The 16,741-nt window shown below is 41.9% G+C and overlaps 2 protein-coding genes across 2 annotated transcripts in view; one reads left to right on the forward strand and one right to left on the reverse strand.

Moving 5' to 3' along the window:
- The window catches only part of KLHL31 (kelch like family member 31), a 16,516-nt gene extending 13,569 nt beyond the window's left edge, over positions 1-2,947 (reverse strand). Inside the window, exon 1 of the mRNA XM_066603856.1 lies at positions 2,774-2,947. The gene's annotated coding sequence lies outside the window, so the exon portion shown is untranslated. The remainder of the gene's footprint in view (positions 1-2,773) is intronic.
- Positions 1-16,741, forward strand: part of LOC136611116 (elongin-A-like) — a 146,274-nt gene that overhangs the window by 75,303 nt on the left and 54,230 nt on the right. The window lies entirely within an intron of this gene.

The raw sequence follows: 16,741 nt of genomic DNA on the forward strand, positions 1-16,741 counted from the left end.
GAAACCTTATGGAACTATACATGTTGGGATCATATTTATTAGTGAATTGAGAGGGTACAATAGGGTAAGGATCCTGAATAGGTCATCCTGTATTCATCCAGGGCTTGAGATGTTTTGATGCACAGATTATCCCCAGTATCATTAATGTTTCCTACTCCTTTCTCCCAATCTGAAACCCCTATATGCTCCATGTATGTTGCATATTTATTCACTACTTAGGTTTTCGGACCATGCTTTCTTTGAAGATATAGTGGTATATTCTAAATTAGTGGCATTAAAAGTTACATTTTAAGTGTTCTCATTTGTAAGTGACATGTTCTGCTCATTCTTCTGTCAGGTTTCCATTGCACTTTTGCATACTGCACTATTCCATCCAGTAAAGAACTCTGAACTAAAACCTGATGAAGTTATTTTAAGTCAGTGAGATCCACCAGGAGCCAATAAAATCAGTGTGTGAGCCTTAAAATAATAATTGTTTCTTAGGCCAGCTTTGGCGCTAGTCTGACAAGCTCTCTGTTGATTATTGTCATTATGGAAATCATTCATATCACGGGAAAGGATATAATGGCCTTGTGTTGACCCATTTAGATTTAGCTCAACTTTAGGGGTATTTTAAATAATATACCTTTAGCTTTTACCACTAATGGCAAAGAACAATTTTTCAACATGCATAATAATAGTTTGGATCAGAGGAACAGATTTTTATGGGTCTCTACTGATCATTTTAACACTTACTATAAAGATAATCTTTTCCCATCGTACCACTAACAATTATCATTACATGTATGGCATTTTAAAGCATATCTAGCAACAACTCAAAGCATAAGGTTTATATTACAGATCAAAAAGTTAATAAATTGGCTCTGTACACACTTCAGTTGGGAGCTCCCCTCATGGGTCCTGTTGGCCTTTGAGGTATTTTTGACAGAAATAATATGGCAGTCTTCTGTGGGAACCCAGATGAACCATATTTACGTCAATGGGAATGGAGTCCAACAAAGTTTGTCTAAATTACTCAGTAAAAACAGATCCATCAGAGCATCACTATTGCCTCTAGAAACAGAAACCATGACGCTAGTGTGAAAAAGCCAAAGGAGTACATTTACATAAGAATTATCTGATGGACATACATTGCTCCTTATAGCGTCTGGCCTTAAAAAATGTCAATCCAACATGTAATGTTCTAGATCAGCACTACATGGAATTGTGATTTAATGAAGCTCAGTATGCGCCATGCCAAGGTAGACATGATCTACCCAGGTTAGAAGATGCTTTAATTGTGCACTTTGCTGAATTTTGGTGCAATGTCACTTCTGTAATGCTGTATTTTGATATGGACACTGATTGCCAAAATGTTCCGTGTAACTATGCATATGTTTAGGCCCATGCTGTCATAGGACCCGGCTTGGTTGTCAGCTGTCTAAAAATTCAAGGGAAAGTATCCGGTTGCAAGTAAGTCTCCCTGGAAATGTTTGTCCTCAACGTGTCTCTATGCTGAGGAAATATGTTAATGTAATTGTTGCGGCCAATGGACTATAAATGTTACCATTTACTTAACGGGACTGTTTAAAAGGTAAAAATGGCCTTTTCACTAGTCCAGAAGCAGCCTTTCACTTAAAAATTACTGTAACACTTATATACTCTATGTAAGAAAGAAAAAAAAGGAGACATTTTTCTATGCTGTAAATTTAGACACCACTACTGGAAAGTATATTAGCTTCTTTTAGGTGCAGGAGAGGCCCAGTTGTATACAGACTATTAGTGCCATGCCTAATCTGTGGACCAGCTGCTAACTGCTATCTTTCCCAATGTCCCAAAACTTCAACCCCCCTACTTCACATTCCATCAGCTGCATCTGTTACAAGAGATCAGCGTCAGCTCCAGAAATAGCAGCATAGAGTGCCCAGATAGAGCAAATCCAAAGATAGGTCACAGCTCAAGTCTTCTCTACGGGGACACATTCCAATGAGTCTCTAGGAGTTCATAGGCAAAGTATAAATCTAATTGTCTTATAGCTTCTTTAGGATAGATAGATAGATGGATAGATATGAGCGAGATAGATAGATATGAGATAAATTGATAGATTTATAGGAGATTGATAGATATTAGAGAGCTATAAGAGATGGATAGATGATAGATAGATAGATAGATAGATAGATAGATAGATAGATAGATAGATAGATAGATAGATAGATAGATAGATAGATAGATAGATAGATTAGATAACACAGGATTTCAAGCGCTTACTCGGGAAAGAATAAAATACTAACTTTCTGGCCTAACTGAAAAAAAGCTACCTAAAATATTTACCTTATCCACTAAATGGTATGTCAATGAACATGAGGTATAAAAGTATGACTTGACAAAAACATAACTTTATACGACATAATTCCTATTATCTAGGCATCAGAAGAGTTAAGTTTCTGACACACAACACAAATGACAAACAGTCCCAGATGAATATCAGCTACTCTGTCTTGTGAATATTTTGCATTTGGCCTTTATTAAGAATCTGTTTTAAAATCAATATTTTGTAGCCCTCCTAATACTATAAATATTAATCAGTAATTAATGCCCACATAGTATACATAATGAAAATGTACTTTTCAACTAAAATTTGTCAGTGATTATAGTATTTAATGAGGATCATTATGCGTCCTATGACATTCAAGCACTTGTTCGCTGCTGTTAAGAGAAGTAGTTCTAAAAGCCAGATACAAAAAAACATTACCATAGACACAAAAAGCTGAATAAAAGTTTCAGCGTTGCTTACCCTTTTAGGTCAGATGTGGTCTCAAGCTGCGATCTTGTTGCAAGCAGAGAGAAGGTGAACAGACTCAATGATAGCAAACACTGGCACTAGCACACACTGCCACCTGATTGCACCTGTCACCAGAGAGCTGTCCCTAAAGCCTTTCTGTCACATTCAGAAGAGACCAAACTGTGTGCATATTGAGCCTTAAAACTGACTCCACCTCAGCTGTCCGTGGCACCACCTTCAGGGAGGGATTCCATCACCCTCTGACTCTTGTGTTATTGTAACACTATAGTAATACTAGACACTTGTAATAGTGTATTTCATATGGCACAAATGAAAGTAAGTTACTCTTTCCTAATGTTTAATCATTGACTAGCAAGGAAGCATAGGACCATGTTTACATGAAATTGCCCTAAAATTGAAGAGTGTGAAAGGGGATTTCCTTCTTTAATTTTTAATTGATAGTAGAGCAGGACCTGTTATTGTGAATGGAATGCAAGGTTCAGTGTAAAGCAAGGTTTAATATAATAACTGGAATAATAGCTCAAGGTAATAATTATGTAGCAGGCCAGAGTGGGAAGGGAGTGACGTAAGTGGTAAGCCTTGGAATGGGGCTATCACTACCGCCTTCCTCAGAAGAACCTAGAGGTTAAACAGAGGTTTTGGCTTGGATGTTACTGTTGATATAGTTTGTCGTAACGCCAGTGCTGATTAGCACAGCTGCCTATGTGAAAACACTCAGACTGAGACTGAAATCTGTGTGCAAACAGTAGTTGAACATTTTACTTGAAATCATTAACGTGGAGTGCAATACATCCTTATCACAGCAGTACATCAGACAGGGTAATCATCATTGTCAAGATTGTGTCTCCTCCCTTGATGAATGAGGCTTAGCCTGGTCTTTGTAATGTGGTTCTACAATATCAGTTAGACAGCCTATCTTTTTTCCTGTTCTCGGGGTAACACTCACTGCATGAACTGGGCCTCTGACGTGGGACCTTTGCTCTTGCTGACTGTTTTGTGCTCAGTTTGAGATAGTTTTACTGTTGACAGATGCTCTTTCTGAGTATCTCTCTCTCTTTTGGCTTTTGGCACCCCATGGGAATGTTTGTCCAGTGTGCACTCCTCACACATGCCATCCATATCCACCTCCCTCTCCTCTCTTTAACAACAACTCTTCACTTCCTCCCTGCGTGGGGAGAGTCTTGCACCAGCCACCAATCAAAAGCTCTCTCTCAACATCACTTCATATTACACCACAGCACTCAACCACTAAAGACATTTCTCTTATCATCCAGGCTGTCCAATGGCTAGGGTTTTAGAGATAGCTAATGCCAAGTGGTTCTGGTTACCTGGCTAATTCCAGGTAGCCCTGTTGCTGGGCAGATAATTAGACATTGTGAATAAATATAGGCCTGTATTATGTGCACCCAATACTGCCTGTTCACAGTAAGTGGAGGCTGATGGTTGTAAGAGATCTTCAATGCATTCCACCTCTATTCGCTGAACGATTATCGCTACTATGTGAAAACCCAGGAATGCTAAGTCATTGGGGCAACAGTCGGGCACTTAGGCACCTGACAATTATTCCTTATAAAGCCACCATAAATCACAATTTTAGACAAAGAGAATATGGTACTTGCACACAGATAAGGCTTGTATAGGGTATAAGTCACACTAATTTCTTCTAACTGTATTTTTAAAGCCAGAAGTGATGGAAACAACCTTATATTTATTTTAGAAATCAAATTTGATCATATCATCTGTTCTGGTTGATTGTTTTACTGTCCAGAAAGTGAGGGGCTGAGGAATATGCTAAAAATGTTCTATGATTGCCATACACTTCATGGGTAGCTGGACTAAGGTCAATAAACTGAAGCTTTCACACAGGGCAGAGAAACATTTTACTCATTGCTGACATGTTGGTCACATGCTCTTCCATCTTCAGCCATCTTATGGACAGGAGTGCCTCATCTTGAATGAAGGATATATCAGTAAGTTTAAAACAGATTAGTATGGATAAACTGTAAGTAGAAAATAAGTAAGTAGAAAATGAAGAGTATCCATTGCCAAACAGCAAATTGCTTTTATAGCCCTCCGGAAAGGAATTTGCTGACCCCTATATCTATATAACAAATTATTCCCAATTGCAAAATGCATGGGCATGTATGTAGGTACCAATAGTCATTAGAACAAAGTCAGCAAAATCTGCTCATTTTCATTGGGATTGGTCGGCAATATGTGTATGGGGGCGTACCGGATGATGTTGACGGAGAGAAGCCTCCAACATCAAAGCCCAGTTCTTTTGCTCTGCTGAATTAAATTGTTATGGCTGCTAGTCATGGCCAACTGTATATCCTTCCTTCTCCTGCCTTCGGTTGTAGGCAGCCCCATGTTCCCTTGTTGTCTTCAGTAGATGCGCTATCTCCTGTCAGTTTCCTGGTCCCTATAGGGTGCACACGGCTGACCCATCATTTACCCCCTTTCTGGATAGCCCTTCAATGTAAGTGCTATGGGTGATGACATGTACGCTATCCAGCAAGTCACCGACCATGACTCCCATGGACCATTCTAATATTTATCAGTTACCAAAAAATTCCATAATGCAATATTTTGTAGGTTCAACATATCCCTTCTTTATCAAGCATAACAGAAAATATACATATGTACAGCAAAATTTATATAAATAGCGCCTTGTTAATAGTGTGTTCATACACAGGACTGTGTCTCTCCCTGGGAGTCATGGTAAAAGAATTTCAAACTGGGTACTAAGCACCATAAGGACTACAATAGCATATCCCTGAATGCTCATACATATTTTGTTTTTCAGTATCTTCAAAATACAGTTGCAGAGGGATAATAGATTGTCATGGGAACCAAAGGCCTAACAGTGGCCTCGGATCCTGCCATGGCTGGTAGTGTAAAAGACTAGAAATAATACACTGCACTGCAATTACTTTTTTTGTCCTTTTATTAACCTTGAACATGTGAACCTATGATCACTCAGATAATACACTGCAATGCAGAAGTATTGCAGTGTATTATCTGAGTGATCATAGGTTCACATGTTCAAGGTCAATAAAAGGACAAAAAAAGTAAAAAAATAAATAAAAAACAAATGGTGAAAAAAATATCTTAGCAAGCAAAATAAATGACCCCTTTTTTGCGCACTTATTGCTTTTATTGTGGAAAAAAAAATGATTGAAAAAGATGGATTTGGTATCCCTGTATCAGTAATGTCTCGTACAATAAATCAAATGCAATTTTTATCCTGCACCGTGAAGAATGTAAAAGAGAAATCAAACCCAAAGTGCTGTTTTTGTTCATTTAGGCTTACAAAAAAATTGCATCAAGAGTGGTCAAACTAGTTGTATGTGCATTAAAATGGTATCAATAAAAACTACAACTCATAACACAGCCCCCACACAACTCTGTTGATGGAAAAATAAAAAAGATATTGGTTTTTAATGCAGTAATGATAGTGTTGCTAAGCTCTTAGCAATTTTTTTCTGAAAAACCTGGCCAAAAATCATGGACAGCCCAATTTTTTTCAGACATATATCCCCCCCTTCTCTCTGCAGAGAGCGCCTACACATCACACCCTCAAAGCAGTGACACTGCCCACTGACAGGATTTCAAGTGTCTGTCAGGGTCATCCTAACCCAACTTTTGTTGCAGCTGCAGTTTTTATGGGTGTCTCTTGTGTGTCTTGAGGATCCTTATGATAGTTAATTGACTCACACCAATACTAATCTCCTGGTTCTTCTATGCAGACTATTCGTTAAAACATCTACCACAGCTGTCGACACTTGGAGATTGGAAACACTACTCGAACAACCAGTTCTCAGTTTGTCCGGAACACTACCAGTTTCCCAGAATTTTCTGACAGTTCGTACACTCACTGGCTGTCTTCCTGGGTGTTCTTGATTGAGAGCCTTGGCCACCCTTACGTGAACTTCTGTTACCGACCATTAGGACAATCTCAATTCTGTCCTGGATTGTTAACGGCATCTTCTGGTATCAGAAAAGACATGTGATTAGTATTTTTCACACCAAATAATTGAGTGATCATAGGTTCACATGTTCAAGGTCAATAAAAGGACAAAAAAAGTAAAAAAATAAATAAAAAACAAATGGTGAAAAAAATATCTTAGCAAGCAAAATAAATGACCCCTTTTTTGCGCACTTATTGCTTTTATTGTGGAAAAAAAAATGATTGAAAAAGATGGATTTGGTATCCCTGTATCAGTAATGTCTCGTACAATAAATCAAATGCAATTTTTATCCTGCACCGTGAAGAATGTAAAAGAGAAATCAAACCCAAAGTGCTGTTTTTGTTCATTTAGGCTTACAAAAAAATTGCATCAAGAGTGGTCAAACTAGTTGTATGTGCATTAAAATGGTATCAATAAAAACTACAACTCATAACACAGCCCCCACACAACTCTGTTGATGGAAAAATAAAAAAGATATTGGTTTTTAATGCAGTAATGATAGTGTTGCTAAGCTCTTAGCAATTTTTTTCTGAAAAACCTGGCCAAAAATCATGGACAGCCCAATTTTTTTCAGACATATATCCCCCCCTTCTCTCTGCAGAGAGCGCCTACACATCACACCCTCAAAGCAGTGACACTGCCCACTGACAGGATTTCAAGTGTCTGTCAGGGTCATCCTAACCCAACTTTTGTTGCAGCTGCAGTTTTTATGGGTGTCTCTTGTGTGTCTTGAGGATCCTTATGATAGTTAATTGACTCACACCAATACTAATCTCCTGGTTCTTCTATGCAGACTATTCGTTAAAACATCTACCACAGCTGTCGACACTTGGAAATTGGAAACACTACTCGAACAACCAGTTCTCAGTTTGTCCGGAACACTACCAGTTTCCCAGAATTTTCTGACAGTTCGTACACTCACTGGCTGTCTTCCTGGGTGTTCTTGATTGAGAGCCTTGGCCACCCTTACGTGAACTTCTGTTACCGACCATTAGGACAATCTCAATTCTGTCCTGGATTGTTAACGGCATCTTCTGGTATCAGAAAAGACATGTGATTAGTATTTTTCACACCAAATAATTGGTTCAAAAATATATTATTATTATTATAACAAACGCCAAACGTCACTGGTTCAATCACATACTGTCACAAACATTTTGTGCAAACATAATGCAATACAAATTCTCATAAAATTAAGAGAGATATAACTAAGAAATCCAGTCTAGTCAATAGTGTGTACACAAGATGGCATAATGGTTTTAAACCTTATCTCTCCGTGTGAGAAACAAGGACCAAATAAAGCAAGCATTTACCTAAAAGGGAGGGAGTAGTTCAAAAAGGAAAATAAACGCCGAAGGTGAGAACAAAAAAAAAACACCAAAAAATAACAGATGAAAGTAACAGAAAGAGGATAATTATATCCTGGGGATGGTAGGGGGAGGGGAAGGGATTGCCTAGGATGAACCCATCTCCCAACAACAAAAATGAAGCTTTGAAACCCAGACCGCAGATTATGATGTTTAAACACCATTATGAAGCCAAGACTCTGCTCTAGGAGAAGAGCGTGACTGAATCCAAGTTGCCCAGATACTATAGTGTTTTTTAAGTTTGTTTTCATCTCCTGCACACAACTCTTCCATGTATTTAAGATTATCCATAGCCTCCACCCACATCAACCTCGTGAGAGGTGTGGGGGATCTCCATTTTTTGGGGATAATTTGCAATTAGGAAGAAATTTAAGAGTGATTGTTTGGTCTTTGCGACTGAGCCCGGTATCACTGAAAGGAGCGCCATTTCTAGTGAGAACTAAATTGTTTTCCTGCTAACCTCATTATAGAGTGCGTTCACCACCTTTCAGCAGTCCGAAATCAATAAGCATGACCACCATAAGTGTATATGAGTGCCCACATCCCCGTTACATCTCCAGCATCTATCCGAGTACTGAGGGAAGATCCTGGCCAATCGCACTGGGGTTCTATACCGTGGACAGGCACCCTAAAGCAGAGTTAGGGCAGATTCAGACAAGCGTGGTTTTCTCCCCTTATGTGACATGATAATCACAGACGCATGAGGGGACAAAACCAGACCACTGATATCAGTAAGATTTCAGTGGTTTTGTTTTCACAATCAGGATTTTTATCAGATTATTAATTGTACGCGCGGGACAAGATAAAACCTGCCCTATCTTCCCTGCACGTAGTGAATACCATGTGCAGCGTCCCGTAGGGTGACCCCGGGCACAAGACATATGTTGAGGAGCAAGGAGGGTAAGATGCTTGCTTGTCACAGCAGCACTTACCACGCTCCCTCCCGGAGGGACACATGTAGCCTCGGCCAGGGCAACGCTGGGCCTCTTCCAGACACACTTAGGAGAGGGATGCCCAATAAACAGTAGAACAGGAATAGTAGTTGTCACGGGTGACGCCACCATTCTGCTACACACTGGAATGACCTTCAGCAGAGAATAAAGGAGCCGCAGACAGATAAAATGTACCTCAGGACCCTGGGATTGGTCAGGCCCTGGTAAAACTTTAGTTCAATACAACTCCAACAGTACAAGGCAAGATAGACAATATTTCCAAAGGCAGACATTTAGACAGACTTGAGTAAGAGCACCTCCACTCAGCGATCTCAGATTTCAAGATAACCATCTGTGAACAACTGAAGAGCGTACCTCCACCCAGCGTTCCCAGACTTCAGGATGCTTGGGCGTGAACAATTGAAGAAGAGTACCTTTACCCGGTGGTCCCAGACGTCAGGATGCTCGGGTGTGTGACTTAAAGACGAGTACCTCTGCACTGGGCCTTGGGAAGAACACACTCATGATTTGCTCATGCTCTCTCTTTGGGGCTCACTCTTCTCTCATGCTAGAACAGTCAATCCAGGGAACCTCTCCTCTTCCATTCTTCACTGCATGAGGGTTGAAGGTACCCCCACGCAGTCGGCACTCTTGAACAGGAACCTAGAAGACATGGAACTCCTTTCCCGCTCTCAAGCACTCACATTTATAGCCTCAATCATACCACGTGACAGGACTTAAATTGATATATTCACAGGCAATATGCAGGCTCTTGCAAGCACTCTGTGCAATATAAATAACAGACAGATTTGCACAGCGCACCTACATAAGACATGACATGTATGACATTATGGAGGGGGCTAGGAAAGCATGAACTGGGAACTGCAGTTCCCCCCCTACTTAAAAATAAGCTGACCCCAGTGCCTCCAAAACAGAGCGTAAGATCCGGAGTCAAGCTATCTTCAGTGTATTACTTGAAATTCACCTGTGAGGCCTTTGCGCAGTCACAGAGTGTGCAAGACAAAACCTATAAACACAACTCTTACTCTTTGGTTACCTATGTGAAGGATAAACCCACTTCAGGTGTACTGTGACTAACAATAAGTGTCATTTCTGAGTATGGCTTTTCTATTATGACAGCGTGTCAGGACTATGACTTGCAAGTACATTTGAATTTCTACTAGGCTGAACAGAATTCAGGATTCACTAGTATAGCAATGGGGCTTATTTATTACTCTTTTCCCCAAAGACACAAGAACTGAAATAAGTGGAATGATCATCACTTTCTCTATTGAAGAATGAAATGGCAGGAAAAACAAGAGACGAGTGGAATGACCATAACTCTCCCTGACTAAAGAAAAAAAAAGGTGAAAGGAAGGCCACGTCTACTGGGACAGACTAGATGGTGAACTAACACTGAGATGCTACATGGGGAACAAGAAACCTCCAGCCATACACATAGATCAAACATACCATGCACACAGACTCATGTGCACGGTGGCATATTGAAACTAAGCATAGACACATATATTTTACTTTACATGGAGATGTATTACGTTAAATTATGCAAATAAATTTACTTGAGAGCATGAGAGAATAACCACATTGCAATAAACTTCCACCTGCACATTACTTGAACATTATAACATTGCAAACATTATGAACTTTTGAATATAAAAAACATGAGTTGAACTATGAGAATGGGGAAGGTACTTTAAAGTCCTTTTGGCATATAAAGGGGCTTAACTGAGGATAAGACACAAGTTTCTTACATAAAGAGTCCATTTTTTTAGCTTGAGGAAGAATTGCTTTGTCACCGTATCACCTGGGTTGCGTAGGTCTCCTCCTCTTCATCCTCCGATCCCATAAACCAGCTTGTTGGAGTTAGTGAACTTTCCCAAGAGCGAATGGCCAGGGAGGCCACCAACGAGGGACTGTCAGGATCTCCGCATCGTCAGGTTACCAGCCTGGGTGCAATAGTAATACTGGCAGGACAGGGTTTCTCCGGAGCCACTGGACTAGGGAGTGGGGGCCGCAGTTGTCTCCAGAAGCAGAAACGTCCTCTCGCTTAGAAAAACGCATTCTCCCCAAGGTCCTCAAAGTCCCTGATGAAGGGATGCTATTCTGGGGGTATGATCGCTCAGGCCACCCAGTTGGCCTGATGAATTACAATCCACGGGAGGATGGGTTCGTTCTCATCGTACAGCAACAACTGTGGGGCCGGTCTCCTGTGTGGTGTGAGCAGCGAAACGTCCACCACTGAAGCCTCAGGCACGATGGCAGTAGAAACAGGGGTCTTACATGAGCTCACCCAGTTAATAGACTTCCAAGGTCTGGTGGGCTGTAGAGGTCCCAGCTGAAGCCACCGTTTCAGAGGCCGTACAACCTCGGGACGGATCGAAGGGGAAGCAGTCGGAGCATCTTCTTAATCTGGTTCGTGAAGGTCCTTGGCATCGCCCCAGAAGAACCTGGACCTAATCGGCGGGTATTCCACGGCTACATCTTGAATTATTTTGCATGTGGAGTCAATTAATGCCATTTTCCAGAAACACGAGGCAGAGTCTTTTAAAGCGATGAAGCTCCACCCCTTGATTACTCCCGGTGGGGGGCCTCCCCCCCACTTCTCGCATAGCCAGGGTGTGGTCTTTTTGGCGCCAGTGATCTGACGGGAAAGTTTTGGAGCGTTGGCGTTTGGGTGCCATTTTGAGCAGTCTCTGAGGGAATGTGGAGTACAAACATTTGTAATCCATTAGAATGCTGTACATTTTTATATTTCCTTCTTTTGGACAGTACTTCTGTTGTAACGCAGACAGGATAATGCTGCACAGAGGATTTTATCCTGTTCGTGATGCCAAGAAGAAGTAAGGTCCTGCAGCGTCCTGTAAGGTGACCCCGAGCATAGGCCATACGTTGAGGAGCGGGGAGGGTAAGATGCTTGCTTGTCACAACAGCACTTCCCACGCTCCCTCCCGGAGGGACAGACATAGCCTCGGCCAGGGCAACACTGGGCCTCTTCCAGACACACCTCAGAGAGGGATGCCCAATAAACAGTAGAACAGGAATAGTAGTTGTCACGGGTGACACCACCATTCTGCTATACACCGGAATGACCTTCGGCAGAGAATAAAGGAGCCGCAGACAGGACCCTGGAATCGGTCAGGCCCTGGTAAAACTTTAGTTCGATACAACTCCAACAGTACAAGGCAAGATAGACAATATTTTGAAGTGCAGGACACATGACAGGACATGAATTGATACATTCACAGGCAATCTACAGGCTCTTGCAAACACTTAAAGGGGTTGTCCCGCGAAAGCAAGTGGGTCTATACACTTCTGTATGGCCATATTAATGCACTTTGTAATGTACATTGTGCATTAATTATGAGCCATACAGAAGTTATCAAAAGTTTTATACTTACCTGCTCCGTTGCTGGCGTCCTCGTCTCCATGGTGCCGACTAATTTTCGGCCTCCGATGGCCAAATTAGCCGCGCTTGCGCAGTCCGGGTCTTCTGCTGTCTTCAATGGGGCCGCTCGTGCAGAATGCCGGCTCCGTGTAGCTCCGCCCCGTCACGTGCCGATTCCAGCCAATCAGGAGGCTGGAATCGGCAATGGACCGCACAGAAGAGCTGCGGTCCACGGAGAGAGCAGACCCCGGCGGCCATCTTCAGCAGGTGAGTATGAAGACGCCGGACCGCCGGGATTCAGGTAAGCGCTGTGCGGTTTGTTTTTTTAACCCCTGCATCGGGGTTGTCTCGGGGGGGGGGGTTAAAAAAAAAAAAACCCGTTTCGGCGCGGGACAACCCCTTTAACCTTTGACTTGCTGCAGCTGTACAATACACATAACAGACAGATTTGCACAGCGCACCTACATAAGACATGACATTATAGAGGGGTCCAGGAAAGCATGTACTGGGCCACTACACTGGCAGCACCTATCTTCCCACGGTTATTTTTAAACTCCTGAGCTCTGGCGCGGAGTTTGAAAAGCCGGCTAAAGGGATTCCCTCCGCCTCCCTTTTTTCAGCTGGCATACAAGTTTTTAGCAGCTTTCTGTGTAATACGGACAAAGAAAAGTCAAGACCTATATTTTTGTGGACAATTTTTTTTTTTTGCGCAAAAAACATGCAGCATGTTCTATTTTGTTGTGATTTTCGTATAAGGATTGCGCATTCAAGTCTATGGGTGCATTTAAAAAAAAACGGATTGCACTTGCTTGATGCGAGTAAGATCCATTTTTAATGCATGCAAGGGCTCATTGACATGGGTGTATGAGTACAACGCTGCAAGTCTCACAGTGTAGTACTCATCGCAGCCCCTACACTCTGCCGGCAAAGAGCTGGCGGGGATCGCATCCAGGCTGCGATTAGCACTGTGCATTCCTGGGATTATGACATCATGGACATGCACAGTGTGAGGTTTTTTTTTTTACAAATCCATGTTTCTTTTTGGAATGCGGAGAAATAGAGCATGCTGCGATTTATTTCTCCTGCATTTTATACGGATGCCCTCTTGCAGCGCCATAGCCTTTCATTGCTCCCAATCACCGCCTTACGCATGGTAAATATGAGTGCGCAATATGCAGTGACAATACGCCTGTGTGGGTGCATTTACATATGTGATTTTTGCAGCATGTCCTGTTTTGTATCGATTCTGTTTAAGAATCACCCATTCTTCCCTAAGGCTGGATTCACACGAATGTATATCGGCTCGGTTTTCACTCCTAGCCGATATACGTCATCCTCATCTGCAGGGGAGGGGAGGATGGAAGAGCCAGGAGCAGGAACTGAGCTCCTGCCTCCTCTCTGCCTCCTCTCCACCCCTCTGCACTATTTGCAATGAAAGGAGGCAGGGCGGGGCTAAGTGGGAAGAATTAGCCCCGCCCCCACCCCGCCTCTTCCCATTGCAAATAGTGCTCTTCCATCTCCCCCCCCCCCCACAGATAAGGACGACGTATATCGGCTCGGCGTGAAAACCGAGCCGATATATGTTTGTGTGAATCCAGCCTAAGGAAAGTGAAAGAAAAAAATTGAGTTTCATGCGAGCATGATGTGATTTTTTTCTCATCGGGAATAATGGGTGCAATTTTCTGACAAAACGCATTACACTCACATAAAGGGTGCATTCAGACGACCGTATATCGGCCGGGTATTCACGCCGGCCGATATACGGCGTCTCTCTCTGCAGGGGGAGGAGGCTGGAAGAGCCGGGAGCAGTGCTCTGAGCTCCCGCCCCCTCTCTGCCTCCTCTCCACCCCCCTGCACTATTTTCAATGAGAGGTCGGGCAGGGGCGGAGCTAACTCCCAGAACTTAGCCCCGCCCCATCCCACCTCCTCTCATTGCAAATAGTGCAGAGGAGCAGAGAGGGGGTGCAGAGGAGGCAGAGAGCACTGCTCCCGGCTCTTCCAACCTCCCCCCCTGCAGAGAGAGAGAGACCCCGTATATCGGCTGGCGTGAATACCCAGCCGATATACGGTCGTCTGAATGCACCCAAAACCTGTGGTTTTGCAAGTGCAATAACAGTCTGAGTTTCTTAGACTAATGGTGGCCTTAGACAAGCGTATGTGCAAATACACTCGCCTCAGTGCAATGTATTTGTGCAGTGTGCAAGGTTAGAGGAGGTAAATTTGCACATGTATAGGCACATAGTGCTGGACTTTTTTGTGCATAAAGGGCCTATTTACACATGTACACAACACACCCATTCTGTAATTTAAAAGGCTATTTAGCCTAATGAGGTCCAAATGTGTTCTTTCTCCCACGGAATTGCATAGTGTATTGCGCGTTTGCATGCATAATGAGTGTGCATTTGCGCACCTCCCATAGACTTCTATGGGGTCATTGGTGCGCAAATACATCGAAAAATAGAGCAGGACCAATTTTTTTTGAGCACACACAAAATAAGACATCAATGGCTTCTATTCTCTGCGCAAAAATGTGCGCCAATACAGTTGTCAGAAGAAGAGCAGTTCTCCCATGTAAATACACCCTAATAAACCCCTGAGTGTTGCGGATCTTTAGTGCAGATTCTGCAACAGCCTACAACAAAATGGAAAACTTCATTCACACACAACATAAATATTTAGCACAGATTTTATAGGATGCTGCAGGTTTTTTAAAATATATGGCAAGTGTGAATTTACGCTGTTATCTGTAACATAAGTAGAAGATAAGTAAAGCAAAGTATTTTCAAAGTAACACATTCTAAAAAATACATTTCAAAGGTGGTATTTTCCTTCAAGGCATTTCAAATTTCCTTGGTGGTCCTATTGGTTCTAAGCAGTCCCAAACCTTGAGATTTCTGAAGTCACATGATTGTCCATAACATCTGATTTAGGCAATCACATGGTAAGGCTATGTTATTTGTGACACCAGAACCTAATGAGCAAGTAAGACTTTGGAAGCAAGCACTATCTGCAAGGAGCTTTCAACATGGACTCTCAGAGCATTGTGCAAAGAGTCCAGCAACTAAAAGATCGACTTGGAAACACTCAGGATCCAAAAAAGGTATCAATCACAACACACAACTTTTAAATACGTTAGGCTTAATAATAAACAAAAGTTTCACATTTTAGAGCAGTTTTTCTCTTTGGATACTTATATCCTTTCATGTTCTGTGTAGGAAGTTCCTCCCAGGTTAAAGATCTCTCTGGGTATTTGTGCTCATGGCAGTTCACCAATTTTGTTTGTGTTGGCACTAAAATAGAATAAAAGTTTAGCTAAAGTCATGTTTTGTGTTTTCTTAGCACATGAAATTAGATACAGAATGGGGAGGTTTTTATCTGTGAACACCAAATTCCGCATGCCTATCTGTGGGTTTTGATGTGGAATTGCCAGCAGAATTCTGCCTTTTTTTATTTTTTTTTAATTTATTTATTTTTAATTCCGCGTCCAAATCTCCACATTAGCCCTATGGAGTTTGGTGCTGAATTATCTGCACAATTGCAAATTTCAGAGTGGACTTTCTCAATTAGTGCAGATTTTGATAAAGTTTTTAACTGCAGAAAGCATTCTGCAAAATGTCTTGTTTTATTCCGCAGACTTTAATTGTGGAATTACATCCCCTGTATGTTAGAAATCCACAACAACAATTCTACTAGATGTCCTTAATTCTGCAGCAGAAAGGTTCTCCACTGTGGAATTTTAATCTTGCGCTCTTTTGAAGTAAAAACGTGTAGAATTCAAGCCCATAGGGATAATATTTTAACACAGAAATGCATCCTAGTTCTGCCAAAATTTTCCTTGAAGTGAATGGAAGCTGAGCTACCATACCACACTCAAACCACAGGCAATGGTGGCGCTGCGTGGGAAGAAAGCAGCCATGTTTTTCCAACCCTAGATAACCTTTTTAAAGAATATGCAATTAGGAAGCTTTTCAAGGCTAATTAAAAATCTTGTCTTTTTGTAATATATTCAAAATGGCAAATTTTGAGCAGGAGAAAATGTTAAGGAATAGTTCAGCATTACAGTAATGTGAACGCAACCCTGTCCACGTGTGCTGTCCAGTAGCCACGTGATGGCGATAATGCTGCCATTGGCTGTCTGGGTAGGCAGAGTTGCAGCTGCATTATGGTTACTACAATGTTAGCCCATACCCTAAGTGCTCACTCACATGTGCGTATGTTGCCTGTCTATTACATGTGTATTTTTACCATGTGTAATACGTGCTGCTAATGCCACTTTTTTCATG

This window comes from Eleutherodactylus coqui, chromosome 1 (assembly GCF_035609145.1).
Source record: "Eleutherodactylus coqui strain aEleCoq1 chromosome 1, aEleCoq1.hap1, whole genome shotgun sequence".
NCBI lineage: Eukaryota > Metazoa > Chordata > Amphibia > Anura > Eleutherodactylidae > Eleutherodactylus > Eleutherodactylus coqui.